Here is an 11,343-nt window from a genome sequence, read left to right on the forward strand (position 1 = left end):
CACACACACACACACACACACACACACACACACACACACACACACTAAAGCTGAGAGGGAGGAATGCCTGAAAAGAGGCGGTAGGAGACCAATCAGCTCTGAAGAACAAAGTATGTTGTAGTTGCTGATGAGTTAATGGGATTTATTGCTGAAATATTGTCATTGTGTCTGTGGACACTTAAAGTTCACACAGAGTAAATGTCCTGTCATCTCAGCATCACCTCCACAAACACCTAGCACGGGCATGTGTATCCTAAGCTCTCTTCTGTGAGCAGGTGATATTTTGTGAATAGGACAAGATTCCCTATAAGTTTTCAATACTAAATTCAACTCTACATACTGTTGTTGAAAAATAAACTGCTTTTCTCTACAGAGTAGTGATGTTCGCTTAATTTTGTTTTTAATACTGTAAAAACTAGAGTTAAACATTCTATCTCTAGTTGACTATTGAGGTTCAGAAAAAGAACAGACACAAAAAAACTTGAATTGAAAAGGGGTTAGATATATTTTTGCTTGTTTTGTACGATACAAATAAGATGATAATATTTTTTTAGAACACAGAGTTGCCGTTAGAATAGCAGAGATGTGATTTCCCTTGACTTACATTCCAAAAAAATTTATCTTCTTATTTGTATCATACAATACACATTTTAACGCTTCTAATGAAAAAAAAAAAATTGTTTTGTTTACATTTATACACACATTTTGTTTATTTGTTTTGTTTCATATACCACAAACAATTTGAAAAAATTGAAGAGAGAGAAAGAAAAAGACAACAAAGAAGAAGAAGAAGAAGAAGAAGAAGAAGAAGAAGAAGAAGAAGAAGAAGAAGAAGAAGAAGAAGAAGAAACTGATGATGATGATGATTACGACAATGACAGTGATGGTGACAGCGATGATGACAGTAGCAACGAGGATGATAATGATGGTGATAACAATAGCAACAAAAAAGCAATAGCAGAATTAGCCGCAAGAAAAATTGTGAGGTGAGAGAAAACAATTGAGAGATAGGTTACACTTTAAACAAGATGAATTCCTCTTTAACCCTTTTGGTACCATATTTCTGTTGAGATACTCTGTGTTTCTTGCAATTAATTTTGAATATAACAAAGAATTTAGTAAAATAACTTAGTTATCATTAAGCTAGAGCTCGGAAAGTAAATTGTGACTAAGGTTTGGTGGAAAATTTTAATTCAGAACTTTTGGAAACAAGACATTTTGTACTACAGAACCTGGGGTGGTTTCAGCCAGGTTGGTATCAAAAGGGTTAAACTAGATATGTTCCAAACAACTGTCAGCAACAGTGATGTCAAAAATATATTGAAAGTAATGATACTCTACAAATAATTTATATGTGAAATGCCTACACATCCTAGAAAGCAGTGAGCGCCATGTTGTTTATGAGTATATCCATCAGTTGATACTGAATGCTATTTTCATTTAAGATGATTATGGCTTAAATATGCAGAGGCACATGGTCTAGTGGTTAGAGTAGCTGACTTGTGATCGTGGGTTCGAATCTCAGACCAGGCAATATGTGTGTTTATGAGCAAAACGCTTAAGCTCCATGTGGCTCCGGCAGAAGGGAAAGGTGAACTTCTGCTGACTCTTTCACCAGAACTTTCTTTTACTCTTTCCTCCTGCATCTAGCAGTTCACCTGTTACAGACCAGCATCCTGTCCAGGTGGGGAACCTATATGCCAATGAAACTGGGAAACCAGCCCTTATGAGCCAGGCATGGCTCAAGAAGGAACAAACAGCAACATTGTTAAATATGATTTCTAATGACGAATCATGTTTGGAACAGGATAAAAGAGTGAGAAATGGTTTTGATTATGCCAACTCTTACAATGTTTGTCAACCTTCAATTATCCCTGATTCAGTATTCAAATAACCTGTAATCAGACCATATGTTTTACGACATTATATTTAGGTTTATATAATTCAATTTATTTCCATTTTTTAAAAAGAAGTCAACATAATTTAAAGGATATTCGGCTGCTATTTCTAACTGAGTAAATAACCAGGTAGACGTTCTCATGTTTGTTTATTTAATCCGCCTCATCGTCGTCGTTGTCGTCATCATCATCATCATCATCATTTAGCGTCTGTTTTCCATGCTGGTATGGGTTAGACAGTTTGAATGGGACTGGTAAGCCAGAGAGCTGTACTAGGCACCAGTCTGTTTTGGCTTGATTTCTATGGCTGGAAGCCCTTGCCTAACACCAACCACTCCAAGATTGTAGTGGGTGCCTATTACATGTTGTTGGCACAAGTGCCTTTTATATGTCACCGGCACGGCTGTCTTTTATGTGTTACTGGCACTGGCCACATGACATGATATGTCTTCTCAAACGCACAGAAAATCGCCAAAGGTCTTGATTATTTGTCATGGCCTCTGTGAGGCCTAACATCCAAAGATCATGCTTCACCACCTCGTCTCATGTCTTCCTGGGTCTACCTCTTCCACAGGTTCCCTCACAGTTAGAGATCAGTATTTCTTTACACAGCTGTGCTCATTTGTTTATATATTATGTCAGTTATCTATATTTGAAATATCTAACTACTTTCCTTGATATTTTCTCTAGGTTCTTCAGTTTCTTTTGAAAATATATATTACCTCCAAATTCATTATCAGTTACAAGAGTACCACAAGGAATTTCATACAATCCCCAAGTTAGGGTTGCATTCCATAAGCTTTGTATATAAAGTGAACTTCTGTGGTATCTCTGCAGGAGTCAGATAACTTTACATAATATTAAACGAACTGAAAGAGAAACAAGAAAATTTTAAAATTTTTCAGCTTTAAGTCTGCTGAGGGAGAGGAATCGCTTATTTTATCTAAACTTAATACATCATCTCATCATTCAGAAATACAAGATATTATATGATATTGCTTATAATATATGTATGCCAGTATGCCTGTAAGCACACACACACACAAGCACATACACATGTATGTATCTGTCTGTCTGTCTCTCTTGTTCTGCCCCCCCCCTCTCTCTCTCTCTATATATATATATGTATATATATATATATATATATACATACGTGTATCTCTTTGTATATGTGTGTATTTATACACACACATGTATGTATAAAATTATTATAAGCATTTTATATAATGATAATTCTTCAGAATAGATCCCTATCATATTAATGAAGTAATCTCATTGATGTACTAGGTTTCGATTTAACTAAGAGGATAAAATTGATCAAAGATGATGTAACTACACAAGAAATGAGATGACTGCACGAGCATCTTAATAAAGAATTCCAAACTATGAGGACACTCATTGAAATGGAATTAAGGTATGAGCATAAACTGTTGAAGCTTAATATAGTGACACTAGAGATGAGGATCTTAACAAGAGAAGATCTTAATGAAATGTGTTCAAAACTGGGAAGTTGTTTACTGACAAGGATTATCCAGGGAAATTTATATTTATGAAAATGCACCATTTCGAGACATTAAAATTGAAGGCAGGATGCCAAACATTCTTCAATGTAATAATTCATTTACTTTTTGGTCCATGGCCAGCAGTTTTTAGAGGAAGAGAAGTTGATTACATCGACCCCATTGCTCAACTGGTACTTATTTTATTGACCCCCAAAATGACGAAAGGGAAAAGATGACTTCAGCGGCATTTGAACTTGGAACATAAAACCAGCAGAAATACAATTCTTTAATAGAATAACGAAGTGATTCATATATTACTGTTTCAAAACTAAATAAGTATAGTATTAACTAAAGTGGACATAATATCCTGAAGATATTAGCCAGCCTTGAATTCCACTTGAGAAATTTGTACTAAGATATTGGATCTCAGATTCATAGCAAAATAGCAAAAGAGAGTCTGCGACATCAGTTTTTCAGATGAATTCTATTAAAATAATTATATGTGATTAGTTATGAGTATCTATGAAGGAATGCAATTGTACGAAGTAAATTGGTGTGCTCACGTGTATATTATATGTGTGTCTACTTCAGTGGGTGCTTGTACAGCTGTCACTCTTCTTTTATTCTTTTGCTTGTTTCAGTCATTTGACTGTGGCCATGCTGGAACACCGGCTTTATTTGAAAAAATTGACACTAGGACTTATTCTTAGTAAGCCTAGTACTTATTCTATCGGTCTCTTTTTGCTCCACTGCTAAGCGAAGGGGACACAGACATACCAATATCGGTTGTCAAGCGATGATGGAGGGACAAACAAACACAAATACCAACTACATACATACATACATATATATTTATACACACAAACACATATGCATATAAATACATACATATACATACATACATACATACATATACATACATACATATATGCATACACACACACAAACACACCCACCCACACACACGCACACCCATACACCCCCCCACACACATATATATATATGATGGGTGTCTTTCAGTTTCCGTCTACCAAATTCATTCACAAGTCTTTGGTCAGCCTGAGGTTATATAGAAGACACTTGCTCAAGGTGTCACGCAGTGGAACTGAACCTGGAACCATGTGGTTGGGAAGCAAGCTTCTTACCACACAGTCACTCCTGGATCTATATATATATATATACACACATATACATATGCATGTCTGCATGTGTATTTGTATCTTTGCCGATATGCTACGATATATCATCTTCATCATTTAGCATCCTCTTTCCATGCTGGCATGTGTTGGATGGTTTGATATGGTACCAGCTAGCAGGGCGCTGTCCAGACCCCAATTATGTTGTGGCATGGTTTCTATGGCTGGATGCCCTTCTTAACATCAACCACCTAACATAGTGTGTTGGGTGCTTTTAACATGCCACTGGCGCTGGTGTATATATGCAGCACTGGCATGGATGTGTTAACACAGCACTGTCACAGATGCCTTTTAAGTGGCACCAGCACCTGAACGACAAGCCTATATGTGTGGAAGACAATGATTTTACTTTGCATAACACATCTTATCAAGCACTGCAAATTGCCACATCCCCCAGTCCCTTGTTATTTCTTTAGTGTGGCCCAATGTCTGAAGATTCATTCTCACCACTTCATACCACATCTTTGTGGGTTTACCCCTTCCACAGGTTCCCCCCACAGTTAGTGTTTGGCACTTCTTTATGCAGCTGTCCTCTTCCATACGCATATGTATATACACATGTATACACACACCCACACACACTCATACAACCATAAACATGCCCACATCCATGCATTCATACATCTTGCATATATATGTATGTTGTTGGCACTCCGTCGCTTACGACTTCGAAGGTTCTAGTTGATCCGATCAAAGGAACAGCCTGCTCGTGAAATTAATGTGCAAGTGGCTGAGCACTCCACTAACACGTGTACTCTTAACGTAGTTCTTGGGAATATTCAGCGTGACACAGTGTGACAAGGCTGGCCCTTTGAATTACAGGCACAACAGAAACAGGAAGTAAGAGTGAGAGGGAGTTGTGGTGAAAGAGTACAGCAGGGTTCGCCACCATCCCCTGCTGGAGCCTCGTGGGGCTTTAGGTGTTTTCGCTCAATAAACACTCACAACGCCTGGTCTGGGAATCGAAACCACGATCCTATGACCGCGAGTCTGCTGCCCTAACCACTGGGCCATTGTGCCTCCACTATATGTATGTATACACACACACATACACACACTCACACACTAACCAGCCTTACTTCTGCCACACACAGACGTTTAGACACATTAGCTTCTTGTCCAGCCGTGCAATGAAAGAACAAATAGATTCCTCTTTCTAAAGGAAATGCTATTGATGAGCAACTGATCCTACTCTAACAATACTACATGACCCTCCTTGATCAACCGCAGCCTATTTTCTAGTAGCCTTCTTGGATTTTCTGTATTTCTTGTTTTGGAAATCTAAAGAAATGGAGTGTGAATCTAAAGAATGGTCTGCATGAAAGAAATGGTCTGCGAAACTTTAAGTTGCATGGAGCCAAACCAAACTGTTTTAAAATTTACACACACACACACGCATACATACACACACATGCATACGCACACATTATTAAAGTAATAAAGTTAATGTCTGGCTATAGAGTGACCAATGGGTTTGCATTCCCAAAAGTTGTAGCTTGGCAGATGACACATCAGGCTCTATTCCAAAGACAAATTTAACTCTTAACCTCTGGTCTAGAGGAAATAACCCATCTTCACTATTGCTGGACTATTTTTTCTTTGATAACCAAATGATCGTTGATTGTAGCAAAACTTCTACCTCCCAGAGGTGAAAAATTAAATTTGTCTTTTGACTAGAGTCTGATGAGTAGTTCACGAGGCTGCAACCATCATGGATGTAAAACCACTGGTCATTCTATTACCAGACATTAACTTTATTACCTTAATACTTCACTGTTTTATACTTTGGACTGTGCTTGTATTTTGGATATATGATACATCGATGACACATATTTGTGCGTGTGTGTGTGTGTGTGTGTGTGTGTGCATGTATGTGTGTACCAGATTTTGATAATATACTGATAGCTGAATTAGTATTTGAAGTAGAAAACTTTAGCAATATTTATAGATGAGAAGAGAACATACGCATCCTTAAATTGTTTTGGAGTCTGAAATTGCATAAGATACCATACAAAAGTAGATTTATAGCTTGTGCAAGAAAGATTATTAACAGTTAATTTGCTATGTTGTTTAGTGATGTATTTGCAATGCAATATACCAAAATACCGATATAAATCTTGAGTAAGCTCAAAGGCATAAAGGAAATTAAGAGAATGCATATGTATAATTTCCCTGTGCTGTATACGAATTTAGATTTAAAATTGTTGGAAGATGAGATACATAAAGTCGTGGATTTAGCATTTGGAGAGAAATTTAAATATACAATGATTAAAAGTGGTGAAGGTTTTCTCTCTAAATTAAGATATAATTGATATACAAGTTGGATAGAGAATAATCTGGAAAGGGTAATTACATTTGTGATTAATTATGCATGGTTTTAGTTTGCAGGTAGAGTGCTTAAACAAGTTAAAGGAGTCTATATGGATTGTAACTGTAGTCCTCTGATAGCTAACAAATCTCATCATGTGAATTTAATTTCCTTAATTATTTATGCAAACAAACAAAAAAATAAATAAATATATAAAATATAGGTTTAATTAAGCAGCTGCATGGATGTTGTAGGTACATAGATTATATTATTGTTTTTAATTACAGAATTAAAAAAAAAAAAATTTACTACATGAAATTTATGTTAATGATTTGGAAGCAAACAGAAGCACTTCAGAATTATTTAGATGTTACTATAAAAAAAAAAAAAAAATAGAACAGTAAAAAGACATGCAGTAACTAATGTTTATAATAGTCATAACAGAAATGATGGTCTAAATTTTTAAGTGGTACCAATATCTTAATGCATCCAACTGCACTCTAGATGTTTTGAGTAACAACATTTTTTCCAGTCAGATAAGATATGGTGGAATAGATAATTGATTTGATTTGTTTGTAGATAAAGTAATCATCTGAAGGAATGAATAATCAGGCAATGGTACGATAATAAATTGCTAATTAAACACTTTAACAGTATCGTAGGTATTCACAGTAAATAATATTTTGAAGAAAGTTTGGAGTTATTTCAAGCCTGCAATTGAGTTACAAATAGACATTTGAGAAGAATGACTAATAAACTGAATTAGGATATTGTAGAAAAAAACCTATTTAGCAGGGCTAGAATTAGATATTTATCTATATTGTTCTACATATTCCAGAATAGTGGGAGATATATCATGGAGACGGTAGAGAAATTAGAAGGGTTATATTTTCTTTAGTGGAGGCACATGGCTTAATAGTTAAGATTGTGGCTTCAATTCCCAAACCAGGTGACATATTGCGATCTTAAGCAAACACTTCATCTCACATTGCTTCAATCCACTCAGTTGGCAAAAATGAGTAATCCTGCGATGGACTTGCGTCCCATCCAGTAGGGGAATATATTTACCATGGAAGCCAGGAAACTGGCCCTATGCGTCAGTGTGACTCAGGAAGGATCTACGTTTCCTTTAGTATTTATTTGCTAAGTATTATAAAAACTCTCCACACATGGTGAATTAGATGCAGTTTTGTCTTTATTGTAGAAATCTTTCTTCCTTCCTCATTTCTCTATTTCACTCACTTTCTCCGGCTGATATGTGTTCTCTCTTTCTAGTGATGTTGGTAGACTGCATAGCTTTCTCACATAAGCAAAGGTGGAAACTTTTAGATGACGAACAATGAATTCCTATGTATAAATATATATATATTTATATAAATATGTCCAACTTGCACAGAGTACAAATGACAAGGGTGAGCTGTTTCTGGGGGTTCGGCAATCAATAATAATGTTGGTAGATTTAGTCCATTACAAAATGCGGCTACATGGATGTATTTAACATAGGATGAGACGAGCCTCCTTCATTAGGGTAGAGAAGATCTCATATCTTAATGGTATAAATACTTGTATATTGAATAAGCTTATCTTCATATACCGCCGTTCAGGGAGTGAAAACAATGAAACAATCAAAATGCGAATATCGCAATTTGTGGATGACTTGCAGTGCAAAGAGATTTGCTACAGATCCAAGTTTACTGACAAAAAAATTTGAGATCAGCATACAAGAATGAAATATAATAATGATGTGAATGAATGCTTAGCAATTATAGTACCATTGTTCTACGTGCGAAGGGATTCAGTAACAGCGCTCAATAAAGGAGTGCATATCAGATTTAGAATTATAATTGTCCATTAAATTTTTTTTGGAAATTGATCTGAACTGGTTTATTGATTTAAACTATATATGGTTAGTGATTCAGTTTCTAAGGATTATACTAGGTTTGCTGAAAATCCTTTCAAGTTAACATGTAATCAATACAAATATTATTTCAGATATCCTGACAGATTTTTGACACAAATTTATCAAAGTACATCTGCTCTTTAAAACATAACAATATCAGAATCTATAAAATCATTCTGAAGATATTAAAACATGCCAAATCGTTTGATCTTTGTATTTTGAAAAAAAAAGAAATAAAAATTTGTTCTATAGGAATTCACCCGTTCAGTGCTAAAGTACTTTTGTCGCCATAAATCGAGATTTTTGCTGAAATATTTTAAAATGCCTAACGGCTAAATACTGAATGGCTGCTTCTCATGCTACAAATCACGATGTTTTTGTTGTTAACTTGCGTCGCATATTCAGCGGATTTTATTTCATGCATAAATATAAGATCAGTTGATTCAGTTTTTTATTGCATGAAGGTCAGTAAAATGTGAAACTCAAAGTCATAATTCGTGGAGTTTCATTTTAATATAAAAACAAAATTAAATATTGATGGTGTTCCAGCATAGCTACAGTACTCTAGCTGGAGCAAATAAAAGAATAAGAAAGTAAAAGAACACACACGTACGTACACACGTAAAATAATAAAATCGGTTGTCTGGTTTAGTATTTGGTGTCTGACGCGATTTTAGTTAAATCAATCCGTTTTGATAATGTAATGTTTCGAGTAATATTCTCTGATACACAAGTCTTTTTCCTAGAAATACTTTTCAATCAATTTCTCGGCCCTGGAACACTGAAAATCGAAAAATGTTGCTTATTCAAACACAGAAAAATATCTTTTAACCATTCATAAAAGGCGGATAGTTCAAGCTGGATATGGAAATGGAAGAAAGAGCAAATGCCAAGCGATATTTTGACAATTCAGTTTCATACGGAATCTATAGTGAGAAATATTGATGAAATAGGAGCGGGTATATATTCAACAAAAATATAAATGTTTATGACAGAGAGAAAAAAAACATACATATATAAACATAGGCATATACACATACACACATACGTATATGTCTAAACACACACACACACACAATGATTTTTCACTCAGAACAATAAAATCTGCGAATGACAGAAAAGGGAAATTAGTTCTCCACAACTGATAAGGTAAAAAATAAATCAGAAAAACGAATTGAGTAATTCGAATGAAATCATCTATTACGTAAAATGAAATTGACTCAGTCATTGCAAACATAACATCTATATATATGTTCATACGCACACACAACCACGCGCGCGCGCACACACATATATATAGCGAGAACTGCTTTTTGTATGTGTCTCCATTTTCTTCTTGAAGTGTCTCTCTGACTGATGCTATTATTAAGGCACTGATTTTTGGACTTGTAAAATAAACCGAAACGGTGTTCGTGAAAATAATAAAAATATAAAAACTGTTTGAGGTAAAATTCCGAAGGAGGAGAGAGGGAAAAACTGATTACTGCGGGAGGAAACGTCTTGTGGTGCAGGAGAAAAAACAAGTATAATATACCTAAATATCGAATGATAGTTCGCTTCACTAATAAGGATATTATTTGTCAGATAGTGTATGCTCGTATTGAGGGAGATATGATTGTGCCTTCGGCCTACTCTCATGAGTTCCCTAGATATGGCATCAAGGTAGGGCTGACCATCTATGCCGCTGCATATTGCACAGGACTTCTTCTTGCCAGAAGAATATTGAAAACGTTCAATTTGGACACCATCTATGATGGTTATACTGATGTAAGTGGAGAAGAGTATAATGTTGAGAACATTGAAGGGAAACCTAGAGCCTTCCTTGCATTTCTTGATGTTGAACTCAGCCTTACTACAACTGGTGCAAGAGTCCTTGGAGCAATAAAAGGTCCTGTTGATGATGGTGTGGAGAAACTTCACAATGTTAATCGCTTCCCAGGTTATGATGCTGAAAGTGAAGAATTTAAAGCTGAAGTACATAGGGATAATATTTTTGGCAAACATGTTGCAAATTATAGGTCTACACTTCAAGAAAAAGATGTAAAAACATACAAAAAGCAGTTCCTGCGTTATATTAAACTAGGCAGAACACCTGAATTAATTGGAAAGCTATATATATATATATATATATATATATATATATGTATGTATGTATGTATGTATTTATATACACATATACACAAGCAATATTATAATTAATACGGTAAAACAATTAAAGCTGGCAAAATATATACCTAATTCAAGATACACACACACACGTATGTAATTCATGAATGTAAATATGTAGGTATTATGTGTGTATGTATCTATCGATACATACATACATACATGCATATATACATACATACATACATACATACATACAAGCGTATATATATATATATATATATATATATACACACATATATAGCGAGATAGCTATACAAGTATACAAAGAAAGGGGGAGTGTGATACAGGTATCTTATTTTTATTTTCTCATTTTTTCCAAGAAGCTTCAAATATATGATCATATTTTTCTTTATTTTCGGGACGATTCTTG

The 11,343-nt window shown here is 35.1% G+C and overlaps 1 pseudogene; it reads left to right on the forward strand.

Moving 5' to 3' along the window:
• The window catches only part of LOC106870249 (60S ribosomal protein L5-like), a 12,596-nt pseudogene extending 1,683 nt beyond the window's left edge, over positions 1 to 10,913 (forward strand).
• The last annotated feature ends 430 nt before the right edge of the window (positions 10,914 to 11,343 follow it).

This window comes from Octopus bimaculoides, chromosome 8 (assembly GCF_001194135.2).
Source record: "Octopus bimaculoides isolate UCB-OBI-ISO-001 chromosome 8, ASM119413v2, whole genome shotgun sequence".
Classification (NCBI taxonomy): Eukaryota; Metazoa; Mollusca; class Cephalopoda; order Octopoda; family Octopodidae; genus Octopus; species Octopus bimaculoides.